We start from the raw sequence: 17,887 nt of genomic DNA on the forward strand, positions 1-17,887 counted from the left end.
CACATAACTTCTGCCTTTCATGTCTCTTGATGTATGGCCTGACGCTTATCTCTACCGCTTTCAGGCAGAGAAATGGAAACTGGGAGCACAGTATTTGTATTGGGCTTTTATAATGAAACCTTATACATTAAAACACCTGTTTTACTACAGAACTTTCCTTGCACACTGAAATCAAATATCAGCATTAATCTGTGGTAGCTAGAAAATCCAATAACCAGAGTCTCCTGTCTGGGCATGTGTTCCATATCTGTTCATCTTGGTGTGCACGCTACCTAGGAAGCCCCTTATAATACAATATTGACATGCAGGCTCCCAGTTGACTATGTTGTATGTACTGCAGCCTAGTTCTCTGTCTGCCATTCTGCTTCTATGTCTTTTCCCAGAATCCCTCTCCGAGTTTACAGATGGAGCAAGGTTAAGCTGACATTGTGGTGCATCTGCATTGACACAGATCCTTCCCACTGGCAGGATCCAAGGCTGTGTCAGTTTGCCACATGATCTTTGCTATCACTGGCATTGAACCCTGTTCCATTCCCAAAAAATAGCAGCATGGCCCAAAAGTTCAGTGGGGCCAGAACTAGGGGTTACCAGAAAAGGCATGTAACTAGGATGCAATGGTGTGGGGAAGGGGTGATAGCATCTCTTCTGCCTGCCTCCTACTAGTTTTGGCCTGTTTGTAAGTCAGGGGTATGTTCCAAGTCCAGCCAAGGAAACAAGGGGATGGGGGAGAGTTTGGGACTTGCCTTGGGTGCCTACAAACTTAGGCCTGGCACTGAAGTTTGGTCAGTGGTGAGCTGATGCTAGTAGGAATAAGTAAGTGTATAAGCCAAAGAGGTCTGCTAAAGCGGGAAGGGCACCGATAAACATGCACATATGTGTGTGCCTGATATAGTTTGTGAGATATTAATGGTTATGAGTGTGCTTCCCTAACCCAACTTTTTCAAAACAACTCACCCACCCTACTACTAATCTCTGAATCATGCTGGAATCAGTCAATCAGAGCAGGGGGAATCTGTCAGTGGCTCATGAGCTTGTTGTTTGTAGCTGGATACCACAGGTTACTTTGAGGAACTCAAATATAAATTATTAAATATTGTGAGAGAGAAAATGTGAGAGAAAATGTGAGTTTTCCCTTTAAGTTTTCCATAGTGGGAGATGTAGGCTTTAAAGGTGGCCATACACGTAGCGATCTGACGATGTTTCGTACGACCATCGGTCGCACGAAACATCGTAAGATCCGCCACACACCATTCAGGGCTGAATCGGCAGGTAAGGAGGTAGAAACAATAGGATTTCTACCTCCTTCTGCCGATTCAGCTCTGAAGGGAGAATTTTGGTCAGGCGCCTTCTATGGTGCCCGATCAAAATTTTCAAACTTGTCCGATCGGCGAGTCGTCCGATATCAGCAGCTTCGCCGACATGCCATACACGCACCGATTATCGTACGAAACAAGGTTTCGTACGATAATATCGGTGCGTGTATGGCCACCTTAAGGGAGATGTTGATAAACAGAGAAGGTTTTCTCTGTTTAAAGGGTTTTGCTGTCTGGCCCTGGAAGTTATAGTGTTCTAGAAGGAACAAGCGGACCAGGCAATCCATTCCAGTCTCTCAGAGCAGGGCACAGCAGGGAGGATACCTGTCTCCCAGTGGGCTGGGGGTGCTTTCTGCCACTGCAAGGAGCAGAGGGAGACTTGAGAAGAGACTGAGCGTCTAAGGAGCCAAAAGGAAAGCCAGGAGGCTGAGCAATTCCCCCAGAAGTTTTGTGAGTACAGGGGTGTCCCCAAACACTTGTGTTTTCTCACTGGCAGTCCACAAGGGGCCCAGTTTAGTGAGGGAACTCATCTAATGAGTAAAGGTAGTGCCCAGAGGGCAGGATTTATTTTTATGATTTCTGTTTGTATGCTGAAATGGGCACCCCTGTGTTAAATAAACTGCCTTAAGCTAAGAAAGTGTTTGTCGTGGATCCCGCTAGTTTACAATGTATAATCAAGTATAAGAAAAAAACTTCTCACCTTTATCACATAAAATTTTGAAGTCTCTCTATTGAAGCTCTCCTTTCCACTTCTTTCCTGATCACTCAAGGAGGCAGTTGAACCCATGTGCTAAGACCTGGTAGCACTTGAGTAAAAGAAAGTTAAACCGGGATTGCAAGGGGCTGCTACAGGCATAAACGAGGATGCTGAACAAAAACCATTCTACTAACATGCCCCTAGCAATTTCCCATACAGGTAACAAGTGATCCCAGACTAAATCTGTGAGATTAAAACAAAGTCTCAAACAAATTAAGCACTAAATGCTGCTTGTGTGCTCATTCAGTGTCCAGAGGAAAAGGTCTCTTGTGCAGGAAAAATACATTTCTAGTCTTCTCAATGGATACTAAGAAGCACAGAAGGAGAGCTACGTCCTTGGCCCTTGGTGCCAGGTGCTATACTTAGGGACTCTCATCTGTCAAAGGGCTCTTACTAGCGTCTGTTTTAAGGTGCATTCCCATGTGGTGTGCGTGAGTTAACAAAGCCCATTTGTTACTATTGTGCCTGTACTCACTGCACCACACTGAACAACTAAACAACAAGCAGCAATAAATCTGCATTTTAGCAGTTGAATGGTACAGAAAGAGAATGGGATCTTTTAACTCATGCACTTCTGTGCAGGGGAACACAAAAAAGCCACCACCACCAGGGTCTAGCATTCATTATATGAGAATACAGTAGTTGAGTGAAGGTAGGTTATTGCAAAAAAAAATGCTATTTTGCCCAAAACCATACAGAAGAAGGGGCTTTGAAGTAGGTCGAGGCAGTACGACTAGTGGAAGGTAAAGTTACCAGAGGCAACTTTATGTCACCCCTGGTAAAGTGCCACCTTAGGCAACGTTCCCATTTTGCATAATGACTGGTGAGGCCCAAAACGTTGACTATTTTTTGTATGACTTTGGGATAAATAAATTTTTTTTGCAACAACCTTCCTGGTGTGCTACTGGATTCTCATATTTTTATGGGATACTAAAATGTTTTCATTGTAAATGGCAATTTTCTAATGTAAAATAGTACAGTTGCTTAAATATCAAGGTCACTGTATCCCTTGTGCTGCCATGGAAGTTTGGAAAAGCTATGCAGCATCTTACAGCCCTTGCTTACCAGTATTGGCTGGGGCTAATTTCTTTCCTACCTCTGGCCCTCATATCATCTGAAATTATACTCTTCCACAGAGTCTGCAGAAAAAGTGAAGAATGCTGAAAAGAAACATATCATTATAGATACGTTGTGAAAATCTATATTAAATTATATTTGTACATGCTGTTTTAAATAATTCATTGTACTTGTCAGAATAGATTTGCATAGGCAGTCATAGCATGAGAAAAGCACATTTCATTTTGGAACAAAAAGTGCAAAATGGTAATTACAGGCTGCAGCCGATTGGGATCCCACACAGCACAGAAGCTCCAACAAGGCAAAACTACCAAATGGGAAGCCAACAAAATGCAGCCTGTGCTTCAGTCATTAGGCTAAACATCTGCTCATCTTTGTGCGGCATCGCTTTCTCTGCTTTGGCTAACATGCAGACTGGGCCTGCTTGCTAATATCATTCTAGTCTGTTGCAACTTGCAAGCGATTTGCTAATTTGCATCCGTATTGTGCATTGTGCACATGTTGGAATGGACTACATTTCTGGAAATATACCCAGCTCTGAAAAAACACAGTGGTTTGTTCTTTAAAATTGCACTTTGTACAATGTACTATGTCTGTAAATAAGGCTTAGGGGCTGATTTACTAATCAACGAATCCCGAATGGGAAAAAATCGAATTGGAAACAAACATTTTGTGACTTTTTCGTATTTTTTGCGACTTTTTCTTGAATTGTTGCGACTTTTTCGTAGCCGTTACGACTTGCACGAATTGTCGCGACTTGTTCGTAGCCGGTACGACTTGCGCGAATTGTCGCAACTTTTTCGTGGCCGTTACGACTTGCGCGAATTGTCGCGACTTTTTCATATTGAGCGCTAGTAAACGGCGGGCAAACCTTTCCGATTTTTTCGCGACGGCTACGAAAAAGTTGGGACAATTCGCGCAAGTCGTAATGGCTACGAAAAAGTTGGGACAATTTACGAAAAAGTTGCGACGACGACGAAAAAATCTCAAAATACCGATCATTACGAAAAAAAAGCATTCGGACGCTTTCGATCCGTTTGTGGATTAGTAAATCGGCCTCTTAGTGTATTAGGGCAGCTTGCTCCACCTACTTCCTTCTAGAAAGTTTCTCTGGGTAACAAGGTACAATACTGCTATTCTAAATAACCTGTCATTAGCCGAGTCTTTCTAAAACAGCGCTGCCACACTGAGATAGGCCCCCTGAGCAAAAATCAGCCACATGAAAAACAGGCAGATTTAAAAATGACATAGATACAGTCCTCGTCCTGACAACCTCTATCGTGGCAACCTTGCCAAGCTAGCAAATCTTTTAGTGTATGGGCACTTTCGCTTTCATTAAGGGGATATATACAATATTCTTCCAGCTATGCACTTTTAGTATATGCCTAACTATTGCAATGCAGTGAATCAGTATATTTGTATTACAGTGTGTTAGTTGGCCATATGAAAGGACTTATCACATTATGCAGCCAGTCAACCGGCCATTTGGTTGAATTGTCAAATTGGTTTAATGTTGTATGCAGCTCCCAGTTGGCTTTTAATGTTGGATTTAATGATGAATATTAGGGTTGGCCAATCGGTTGTGTTGCTGTCCTTCAGCTTATTAAAACTGGAGCCATACATGCTATAGGTTTATTTATCCCTGTGGCCCAATTTCCTCCCACACCCCAAATACACACAGACAGGGTAACTGATTCCTGACCTCAGTGCATGTGAATAGGGACCTTAGACTGTAAGCTTAGCTGGGGCAGGAACTGATATATATGTCAATATGTTAATAAAACATATTGTTAATAATACATTTTCACCTATTTCCCACATGATTTTCTCCTTGAAAAGTGAGTACAGGTGGGTAAGGACTGTGTCTGGACATAGTATGGCACAACTGGGAGTGACGTAAAATGTTTTTAAACCTGAAATGATGACATGTAAGAAAGAGTACATTTATTTTTAGAAATATCATGCTTAGTAAAAATGATGCTTTTCTTGCTTTATGAAGAGGACATTAAATGTACATTATTTTAGACTATAGACCGAAAGTTTCAAAATTTTTCCTTCAGAGCTACAGTTCTTTCTGATTTGTGTCACCCCGACACCGAGCAGTTTTGTTGTTGGGCTGCACATACTCAGTACTGTGGGCTGAGCCAATCATTAGTCCTTTTATTCCCAAGAAAGTCAACAAACGCAGTCTGGCAATGACTCCATTAGGAAAATGAACTTCAAGGACCAATTAGAAACTCAGGTCTTACCTGTCTAAGGTCTGCTCTATCTGGTGGTGTACAACATTCCTATGCATAAGTCTTTTTCTGTTTATCAAAAAAAATAATTCTACTATGATTCAGTGTACAATCAACCTTATTGTACAGTGCTGCGGAATCTGTTGGCGCTTTATAAATAAATGTTAATAATAATAAATGTTAATAACCAAGGTGCTCTATACTCGTGGGTATCCCTAAGCTAGACAGTACAGAGGGAGGAGCTCATTATCTTTCCCTCCTGGAACTCTGCATATAAATAAGAATAGGCAGAACGCATTTGTGTATATATATATATATATATATATATATATATATATATATATATATATATATTAATATACCGTCCAACTGAGCCGCACTCCCAAAATGTAAAACGTAGCTTTTATTAAAGCATAGTTAAAAAATGCCAGCAATATTTACAAGTACAATAAAAGTCTAACTTATCAGTCTCATGAGCCACATAAGCGCGACGTTTCGGGGGCATCCCACCCCCTTTCTCAAGCGTACCTCGTGGCAATCACAAACAGTGATACGAATGCATCTCAGTTCCTTGTATAGCTTAGAGGCGGAAGTGACGCGGCGGGTAACTATGGAGACGGTGTACACTATCGGTGTACACCATATTCACAGAGGCCGACTCGCCAATGCCGCTAACAATATTTGTATCAGTAGAATCAAAGATTTCTATTTATACAATGGTATTCAGAGTATATTTCTCTGTGAAACAGTACCTGGCAAAGCGATATCTAGTGAAACAGCATTGAAAAAACCAAAGAAAAATTAGACACAAAGAAATCAAATAATAACAAACAAAAGCCCAAAACAAAAATAAAGATAAAATAAGACATTGAAAACAAGTACAAATAAGGGCATAAACAGCAACACCCGGATACATGTTAAATATCAGTGCATATATATTTATAGATGTGATACCACTTATGTGCTACATATACTATAAGAATAAATGTAGATCAAAATCCTTATTAAGACCATTAGGACCATTTGAGACTTAAAGTACATTTTTCGCACAATATGACATTTAATAATGGGAACGATATTGAGTGTGGTTTCGATGTTGGGAGCATAGGTCTAAAATCCCGTAGTCATTTCACTCCCCCTACTACTTATCCGGCGGTAGAGACATATATTCATAAAGTCCGCTCTGATATTGAATCTGAAATACATGATTGTGTTCCTAAGGGTCCATATAATATGACTAAAATTGAAGTTGAGACATTAAATGAGCTTAAATCTATGCCCAATATAACTATCAAGCCCTCCGATAAGGGGGGAGCGATAGTTGTCATGGACACGGATAAATACATTGCCGAGATTGAACGGCAATTGGGAGATACAGGTGTTTATATTCTGTTGAGAGGTGACCCGACAGAATCTTTTAAACGAGAATTAGATCTTCTATTGAAGCTTGCTATACAATCTAATGTTATCACCTCGTCCACCTCTCGATATATGCAAATTGAATTTCCTATAATTCCTGTGATATATGTACTCCCTAAAATACATAAAGACCCTTTAAATCCACCAGGTCGACCAATAGTAGCAGGAGTGGGTTCACTTACTAGCAATGCTGCAGAGGTCCTGGATAAAATACTTAGTCCCTTGGTACAAAAAACTCGTTCATATATACGTGATACCCAAGATTTCTTACAAAAATTGTCTGGTGTAAGTGAATTTGGTGATGAAATATGGCTGGCAACGTTGGATGTTGCCAGCTTATATACATCGATACCTCACAATGAAGGGATTATGGCAGTGAAAAGACTTTTGATACAATGTGGCCAGTATAGTGACATGGAAATCAATTTTTTTGTGGAGGTTCTCAGTTTTATTTTACATAAGAATTTTTTCAAATTTCGGGACAGGTTTTATCTGCAGATACGGGGGACGGCCATGGGCTCCAAGGTCGCTCCAGCCTATGCCAATTCTTTTATGAGTTGGTTTGAAGAGGAATACGTGTATCCAAATGTGCTTTTTGCCACGCATTGTTGTGCGTGGTGGAGGTACATCGATGACGTGTTCCTCTTATGGCGGGGCGACCTGGAGTCCTTGTCCACCTTCCGCGATGAGATAAATAGGGCCCATTTGGATATTCAATTTACTATGACAGCCGACACTCACAGGATTGTATTCCTAGATGTTGATGTCAACAAAAGTGAGCATAGTTTTGTCACACGTATATATACGAAGCCAACGGATCGTAATCAGCTGTTAAAGTTTGACAGCTTTCATCCTACATCAGTCAAAAAATCCATTCCTACCAGTCAATTTTCACGTGTTTGTAGGATAGCAAATGATCCAGATATAGTTAGGGAGGACCTCAATAAAATGAAAAAGAAGCTCATGGATAGGGGTTATCCTAACAGCATACTTCAGGAGGGCCTATTGAAGGCCAACAACCAGAGTAATACTAATGTACGTTATAAACGAAAAGGTGACACATGTATGACCTTTGTTTCACAATATCATGCATATAGTAATAAATTAAAATCTATCCTATATAAACATTGGCACCTACTTAAGGAGTCATATCCCTCCATTACAGTCTTTCAACAATCGCCTATGATGGCTTTTCGTAGAGGTAATACTATAGGGGGCAGACTGGTGAATGCAGAGATATCTTCTGCACCTAAGAGATTCACCTTCTTGGGACCGCCAAGGGAGGGGATGTATAAATGTAAAGGTTGTTCCCAATGTCGTTTTGTACTAGTGGGACCCCAATTTACTGATACTCAGACTGGCAGAAGATATAAAGTTCACGGACACAACACATGTGATACCAATTTTGTGGTGTACATGTTGTTGTGTCCGTGTAACTTGATATATATAGGAGAAACTACCCAAAAAGTGAGGGATAGGTTTTCACAGCATAGATCTACAGTGAACACAGGTAATAATACTCTTCCTGTGTCCAGACATTGTCTGGAAGTCGGACACACAGCGGATGATTTAAGGTATCGGGTCATACAGCACGTCCCTCCCCCAAAGAGGGGCGGTGATCGTGTTAAAATACTTAAAAGAACAGAAGTAGAATGGATTCATCGCTTAAACACTTTAGCCCCTAATGGTCTTAATAAGGATTTTGATCTACATTTATTCTTATAGTATATGTAGCACATAAGTGGTATCACATCTATAAATATATATGCACTGATATTTAACATGTATCCGGGTGTTGCTGTTTATGCCCTTATTTGTACTTGTTTTCAATGTCTTATTTTATCTTTATTTTTGTTTTGGGCTTTTGTTTGTTATTATTTGATTTCTTTGTGTCTAATTTTTCTTTGGTTTTTTCAATGCTGTTTCACTAGATATCGCTTTGCCAGGTACTGTTTCACAGAGAAATATACTCTGAATACCATTGTATAAATAGAAATCTTTGATTCTACTGATACAAATATTGTTAGCGGCATTGGCGAGTCGGCCTCTGTGAATATGGTGTACACCGATAGTGTACACCGTCTCCATAGTTACCCGCCGCGTCACTTCCGCCTCTAAGCTATACAAGGAACTGAGATGCATTCGTATCACTGTTTGTGATTGCCACGAGGTACGCTTGAGAAAGGGGGTGGGATGCCCCCGAAACGTCGCGTTTATGTGGCTCATGAGACTGATAAGTATTGACTTTTATTGTACTTGTAAATATTGCTGGCATTTTTTAACTATGCTTTAATAAAAGCTACGTTTTACATTTTGGGAGTGCGGCTCAGTTGGACGGTATATTTTGGCACAGATGGACTCGCTGTGATTTGAGCCTTATTACGCACCCACAGTATTCATTAAGCTGTTTGTGTGCACCATACGTTGGATTTTTTTTATATATATTAATATATATGTTTAGAGCCCTTTAAAGCCCTTTAAAGTGATATCTTACAAAAAAAAATCCATGGGCATAACATGGGGGCACAGCTGCATGACCCAGGATTAAACACCCTGCTGCTGCCTTCCTTCCACTCCCCTAATATGATATGATACACAATCTTGGAATGGTTGCTGCGAATGCAGAGTAAATAGGCGTTCAATTGTTTTTTAATGCAGCACAGGACAAGGAATACAGCATGTACAGAATGTCTTAATGTCCTATATATACTGATAATGGGTGCAGAGGACCTCTTATTGGGTGTATATAAAGTATATAAAGTATTATCAAAAACACACCCTGGTATCCACTGATTTTAACAATAATAATGTTAAGCATTAAGTTTCTCCAGGGGAACAAAGCAAAACCTTGTTTTGACAACTAATGCGGATATTAACAATTTGCTGGGATTAACAGTGGAAACAGATCTATTACATCTGAAACATATCCCAAACATAACACAAAATTTGAGCTAATGTGCTCAAAAAAAAAAACAGGCCATAGGCTAATGTCACACTATAATTTTCCTCAGCCATCTGAAAAAAATCAGATTCTGGAGGGTTTGGGATTTAAAATGTGCACCTGAGCTTTTTCAGGCTGAAAGGTACCTCATCTGTGAAGTGACAGCCAGATGTGACTTGCTAAGGAGACAGGGTGGAAGTGGGTGGAATAGTTACTGAAGAGAAAACACATACTGTGACCTTAAAGGCTATGACAGATCAGGAGATTAGCCTCCAAAGATTCCTAGCAAGGCAATTTTGGACAGCCGAAGCGATTCATATGTTTTTTCACTACCAAAATAATATTTTTTATCACCAGTGGGAAAGCATTTGGAGGAGATCAGTCGCCCGCAGTAGTGGAGATTGATTGTGGGCAACTAATCTTCTCTGTCATTGCCCTTAAGCCTTAAAGTCATGAGTTCCTTCTGCCCCTTCTGCTCCTCTACCATAGTAACAGGTAAAAACCATTGCCCAATTGTGATAACACATTTTGCCCTTATAAATAAGGAAGAAAAATGTAAATTCCTTTATCCGAATGACAAAACGTTATGATTTGTTTATTTTGTGTTCCACATACAAAATGTATTGACACTTAAAAAAAAGGAAACTTATATTTTCAATTCAAATGCAAGGGAGCTTGGCCATTTATTTCTTCCATTATTGTGTTTTATTTTCGGCACACGGTATTTTAGCTTTTAGGCTGCTGGTTGTTTACTGTAAGCGCTGGCAGGTCCCATCATTTTGTTATTATCAAAGCCACAGGTTGCTTCTCATTGACGAGAAAGCACCGCAAAAGAAACACCTTTGGGGGGGGAATTTATTTAAAGTCGTTAATAAAAAAATAATGCACAACAATTTTTTTTCTTTGTGTAATTTAATACTGGTTTTCTAAAAACTGTACCATTACAATCTATGTAAGAAACCTACTTACAATAAAAGTCATAAGGGGTAATTTATGAAGGCACCAGCAAGCGTAGGCACTGTAACACTGATGCAATGGAAAGCGCATATTGACTGGTGGTAGCTCCAGGGTTCCCAGAGCAGATAGCGTCAATAGATCTGTGCAGAGTAAATCCAAATGCCATTTTGAACATGGGCTTTGAAGTGACACAATGGCAAGATAAAACTTGCACCCATTTTGTGTCAAAAGGCATAAAGAATGTTTTGACTAACTGAGGTAAGGCTAGGGTTATGGGGGGTGGGGGGAAGAATACATTACGGGTAAAAAATTGCAATTTGCATCTGATATTGCAGTATGCACGCTGAATTTGCGATTCACCACTGTCATGAAGCTCTGTGCTATGCTTAATTAAAAAAGAAGGAACGGTTACAATTCAGTAAGTAAGCTTTATAAGCAAGGTCTATGTAAATACACCAATTAACTCTCTGCATTGCTGCTCTAAGATTTATTGCCTTCTATTGTGTACACATAAGCTTCTGTATCAGACTTCCTTCTCTCAACTCGAACCTCCAGGGCATGGGCTTGAGCATGCTCAGCTTGCTCCTCTCTCCATCTCCCCCTCCCTGCTGTAATCTGAGCCCAGCACTATTAGGCAGCAGCCTGCAGGCAGGGAAGTGATGTCAGACCAAGCTAAAATGGCAGCTGCTTAAGAGAGAGCTTCTAGGGCTGTTTAATCAGGTATGGTAAAGCTTTCCACAGAATAAATTTAGTGTTCTAGCTTGCACTATTGTGGCTAATCAATTGGCATTGAACTGCCTCAGTAGCTTTCCTTCTCCGTTAAAATGTTCAGTTTAAAGGTATGGGACCATCTATACAGAATGTTTGGGGTTTTTCTTTCCGTAATTTAGATCTCCAAACCTTAAGTCTACTAAAAAAATAATTAAAACCCAATGAATTGTTTCACCTCCAATGAGGATTAATTATATCTTAGTTGGCAGCAAGTACAAACACACCATTTATTATCACACAGAAAAAGCAAATCATTTTCAAAAATGTGATTTATTTGCTTAAAATTGAGTCTACGGGAGGCAGCCTTCCCATAATTCTGAGCTTTCTGGATAACAGATCCTATACCTGTATGAACAGTCTACTGAAGAATAACACATTGCAAATCTTTGGAAGTGTGCATGGGTGGTGTCAGGCATTTGTCGGCCACCAAAGAAAATGATGTATGAGGTTAAACTATGGCCAGCTGTACAAATGTGTACAGAAAACACATGCATTTTTTGCATTAAATGGCTTTCTTTATTTTCCAGTGTTCGCTTGTTTCCTTCTCTTGTTTCATGTTACTTGGTGTCTCTTACACAATGTGACCTTTAATTGTCTATATCTAATGCCAATATTAATAATTTAGCATTCTTTTACCAGTTTCTTTCCAGAAAACCTTTTTTAGTATCAGATCCAGAATCTATGGAATTTTAACTTATACTAACACAGATAATATGAAGTGAATTCAGTAATTAAAAGAATCAGTGAGAGACAAAGAGCAAAGCAATAGAGCAAATGAGGAGCCATGCATGGGTGGGCATACAATTGTATCGCTGGTTAGTCCTGTATGCATGGCCATTATGGGGATTTCTCCTGACTGAACACCTATTAACCTGTTTAAGGAAGCTATTAAAGAACAATGCAAGGCAAAATCACTAGATACCCCCAGTAATTCTAATTACTAACCTGGGACCCCAGTTTTCCTATTGTTTAAAAAATTGACCAGTCTGGGGTTCATACTGCAGTGTATGAAGTGGCCATTTTAACTTTTCTTCCCAAGCATCCACTGGGTCGAATAAAGTTTTGCATATGTGTGGTACAGAAATTGCTCAAGAATTTCTGTACTGCAAATGCCTGGATCAATGCATAGGGCCATTGGGTCTAAAATGTTTCTGCCAAAGGCCGGTGCATTTTTTAATTTAGTGCCAAACCCGGGTCCTGGCAATTAGGATTAAAGCATACATTGGGCTTTACAACATATATTTTAGTTCAAATGAAAATAAGATTAGGGCCCTTTAGTTTGCCATTACAGCTGGCAATGTAGGTACTAAATAGCATATTCTACGTATATGGATGTAATATAATGAATTTCAAAAAAATGTTTTTGTGATTACCAGCAAGGACTAAGATATGAGAAATTATTGCTTTTATACTCAAGAAATGGTGCATTTGAGTTTGCATTGAATGACAAGCTTTTTGGCAGGGTCAGCATGATGACCTCAGCAAAATATATCCCTTGAATGCATTTGCAGCGAATATGTCCCTTATGCCACAAGCCCTAAAGTTCAAGTTGAAACAACGGAAATTTACATCCGTCTCCCTGCTCAGTTTCTTGAAATTTAATATTAATGGACTAATAAGTCTTTAGAGAAGGGTAAGGACACTAGTCATGCACAATAAAGCTTTATAACCATCCTACTGTACGCAGAAAATATTGCCTTACTGAATATTTGCATTTACATAAACCAATGGCAGCAATGCCGCAGATTAATAGAGCAGCAGAATACAGCTTTGCTACATTCCTGGGTAGGTTAGGTGCGAATTGGTTCAGGATAGCCTAAATGCTCTTTGGGATTACCAAGCCTGCATCTCTAAATATAAATATGCAGGTTCTGTGAACCCTATAATACTGTACTATTGTTCTACCAATGATGATATAAATGTACAATACCCATTAGTTAGCAGCCTAGGGTATATAAATAAAGGATGTAATTGATATATATTTATATATCACTATATAAGATATATCATTAAGAATAATGTACTCTGTATTGTAAAATATAAGGATATTAGAAGTTAGCAAAGAGATCCATGACCTGTATAAAGGCCATAGTCCAAGCTCTGTTATTACAGGTCATGGAACTTCTAACATCCTTTTATATTATATTTATAATGCACGTGTTTCGTGGAGTCATGTAACACAAGTGACATCAAGAATTAAATGTAATGATATATACAAATACTGAGTCTTATCCAGAAAGTTCTTAATTACAGACAGGCCATCTCTCATAGACTCTATTTTATGCAAATAACTATTTTTTTCAAAATGATTTCCTTAATGTTTGTAATAATAAAACAGTACTGTGTGCTTGATCCCAACTAAGATATAATTACCCCTTATTGGGGGCAGAACAGCCCTATTGGGTTTATTTAATGGTTAAATGATTCCCTTTTCTCTGTAATAATAAAACAGTACCTGTACTTGATCCCAACTAAGATAAAATTACCCCTTATTGGGGGCAGAACAGCCCTATTGGGTTTATTTCATGGTTATATGATTCCCTTTTCTCTGTAATATTAAAACAGTACCTGTACTTGATCCCAACTAAGATATAATTACCCCTTATTGGGGGCAGAACAGCCCTATTGGGTTTATTTAATGGTTAAATGATTCCCTTTTCTCTGTAATAATAAAACAGTACCTGTACTTGATCCCAACTAAGATATAATTACCCCTTATTGGGGGCAGAACAGCCCTATTGGGTTTATTTAATGGTTAAATGATTCCCTTTTCTCTGTAATAATAAAACAGTACCTGTACTTGATCCCAACTAAGATATAATTACCCCTTATTGGGGGCAGAACAGCCCTATTGGGTTTATTTAATGGTTAAATGATTCCCTTTTCTCTGTAATAATAAAACAGTACCTGTACTTGATCCCAACTAAGATATAATTACCCCTTATTGGGGGCAAAACAGTCCTATTGGGTTTATTTAATGGTTAAATGATTCCCTTTTCTCTGTAATAATAAAACAGTACCTGTACTTGATCCCAACTAAGATATACTTACCCCTTATTGGGGCAGAACAGTCCTATTGGGTTTATTTAATGGTTAAATAATTCCCTTTTCTCTGTAATAATAAAACAGTACTGTGTGCTTGATCCCAACCAAGATAAAGGGAATCCTTACTGGAGAAAAAACAATCCGATTGGGTATTTAGGTATTTAAAATGTAAAATATTTTGTAGCAAACTTTTTTGAGCAAAAATGAGACTTAGATTCCAAGAATAAAAACATTGGGTCTGCAGAAGATTTTTTATCTGAAGCTTTTAAAACTACAAACATAAGTAGGACCTATGAGGGCAAGCTATTCCGAAAGAGCATTAAGTTGACCTCTGGCCTAAACAAGGCAATATAATGAGCCTCATTAAAACAGGATATTAAAGCAGATTTATTTCAAATGTCTTAGCCCTTTGAAGTGACCACTCATAGGTGAATATAAATGATTTTCAAGAGTTCATGTTTGTTCAGCCAAAGACAAAAGCTCAGTGGAAACGCAGAACTTTTCACTGACTTTGGTGGGATGTACTCCCCGTGCATTAGTACATATCGTCACTTCTAAATAGCTCATTCTGGCCCTTAAAACTTTTTAAACCTTCCTGCTAACAGGGGTGGGAATCTTTTGCACAGCAGGCTCCATTGCTTTGGAATATTGTGGGTCATACTGGTGCCTCAGGGCACATCTGGAGGCAATATGTTTTTTCCTTTTATATTTCATTTCTAGTAATGCTTTCCTTTTATTGTAAGACGTTGCAAAAGGAGAGAGGAGTGTTCTTATTCAATGGGCCTTTTCTAAGACTACAGGGAAAACAAAGCATTAAAGCACACTGATGGCCACTCACAAAGCTTAGCAATATAGTAAGAAAAGCACAGTTGGGACATATTTATCAAAGAGTGAAACTAGAGCTTGCCACTGCTCTCTATTCATTTCTCTGGCAATTTTAAGTGCATATTTATCAGTGGGAGAGTTTACCCTTTGATAAATACACCCCTAAGAATCCCACAGAAATGAACATAGTGGTAGATGTGGCAAACTCTAATTTACACTGATAAATAAACCTCTACAATCAATCTGTTACGTTTCTAAATATATGTATGACCATTTTGACTTACTTGTTAGTTTGTTCTTTGTCTTTACCCCATTTTTTATGACCTGTTTTTATTTCACAGTACCTCTTTAATGGAGTGTGAGTTTGTTGCAGGCATCTGACCTTTTTTTTATTTTATTGGATCAGCTGCTTGCTACCTGTCCTGACTTCTGGCTTTTCTCTCAGTTCAGTTCAAGCCACTGAATTTTCCATCTCTTTACCTTTGACCATAGCACACAGCCCCCCACAGCTTTATCCTAGTCCTCTTTCTAACTTTTAAGCCTTGAAGCTATGTGAGCTTTAAAGAGCCATCTGACATGATGAAGCAGAGAAATAGACTGCTCAAATTTAAAGGGCACCTATCATCCCAATATTGTTTCCCCCACCAGAGGTGCAGGCTAATAGAAGCCCCACTCTAGCTGGAGGAAACAATAGTTTTTACTTAAAAGAAACTGCCCCCGCCAGTGTTGGGCTACCCGCATCAGGAGGGAGCTCAGTTTACTTTAATTTTAGCTTTCATAATTTTTCTACATTTCAAGATTTTTATGTAAGCTTCTCTTTTCTGCATTGGATGCATTATTGGGGAGATCTTTCAAATACAGATATGGGATCCATTATCCAGTAACCCGTTATCCAGAAAGCTCAGAATAACATGAAGGTCATATAGACCCCATTATAATAATAATTCAAATAATTAAATTTTTTAAAAATTATTTCTTTTTTCTCTGTAATAATAAAACAGTACCTCGTACTTGATCCCAACTAAGATATAATTACCCCTTACTGGGGGCAGAACAGCCCTATTGGGTTTATTTCATGGTTAAATGATTCCCTTTTCTCTGTAATAATAAAACAGTACCTCGTACTTGATCCCAACTAAGATATAATTACCCCTTACTGGGGGCAGAACAGCCCTATTGGGTTTATTTCATGGTTAAATGATTCCCTTTTCTCTGTAATAATAAAACAGTACCTGTACTTGATCCCAACTAAGATATAATTACCCCTTACTGGGGGCAGAACAGCCATATTGGGTTTATTTCATGGTTAAATGATTCCCTTTTCTCTGTAATAATAAAACAGTACCTGTACTTGATCCCAACTAAGATATAATTACCCCTTATTGGGGCAGAACAGCCCTATTGGGTTTATTTAAACGGTTAAATGATTCCCTTTTCTCTGTAATAATAAAATAGTACCTGTACTTGATCCCAACTAAGATATACCGGTAGGTAATCCTTATTGGAGGCAACAATCCTATTGGGTATTTAAAATGTATAATATTTTGTAGCAAACAAAAATTAGACTTACTAACCTACTTGGGTCTGCAGAAGATTTTTTATCTGAAGCTTTTAAAACTACAAACATAAGTAGGACCTATGCGGGCAAGCTATTCCGAAATAGCATTACGTTAACCTCTGGCCTAAACATAAGGCCATCATTAATCCTTATTGGAGGATATTTCGTACCTTGCGACAAAATGTGGGCTAAAAAATCGTATTGTCGCACCAAGTACGAAAGTTTCGGATTCATTCAAGCTTCGTTATCGTGACTTTCCTTGGGCCAGGTTGGAGCTGCAGAGTGCCATTGAGCCCTATGGGAGACTTTCCTTGGGCCGGGTTGGAGCTGCAGAGTGCCATTGAGCCCTATGGGAGACTTTCCTTGGGCCGGGTTGGAGCTACAGAGTGCCATTGAGTCCTATGGGAGACTTTCCTTGGGCCAGGTTGGAGCTGCAGAGTGCCATTGATTCCTATGAGAGGCTTCCAAAATCATGCAGAAGGATCAAAGTCGGAAAGGTTTTCCCGCTGTTTACAATCGTTCGCACCAATACGATATTATCTGTGATATTCGTGATATTTGCGATCATCAGAAATTATCGTATCCAATCCGAATTTTACCCATTTCGGGATTCGAACTTGTGATTTAATGAATATGCCCCTTAGAGTATGGAATTTGGAGATCCAAATTATGGAAAGACCCCCTAATCGGAAAACCTCAGGTCCCGAGCATTCTGGATAACAGGTCCCATACCTGTATGCCAAATTGCTTCCTGACTTGAAGGTATTGCACAACCTCTCTGATGTGCACTGTGTGTTGACAGCCACAAGAAAAAAGTGTTTCTCTCTATTCAGTTCATATTATGAAAGCAAAAATGTAGTCGGTTGCCAAGACATCACTAATGATACTATTATGGATTCCTTGAATGAAGACTCTACCTTCCCCACATCGAAAATACTATCTAGGCTCTAAGTGGGTACTACAGCTGTCACCATCATATTTCATGTA

The 17,887-nt window shown here is 39.1% G+C and overlaps 1 protein-coding gene across 4 annotated transcripts in view; it reads right to left on the bottom strand.

Moving 5' to 3' along the window:
- cpq (carboxypeptidase Q) overlaps positions 1-17,887 on the bottom strand; it is a 200,866-nt gene that overhangs the window by 142,397 nt on the left and 40,582 nt on the right. The window lies entirely within an intron of this gene.

The sequence above is a fragment of the Xenopus tropicalis genome, chromosome 6 (genome assembly GCF_000004195.4).
Source record: "Xenopus tropicalis strain Nigerian chromosome 6, UCB_Xtro_10.0, whole genome shotgun sequence".
NCBI classification, from domain to species: Eukaryota; Metazoa; Chordata; class Amphibia; order Anura; family Pipidae; genus Xenopus; species Xenopus tropicalis.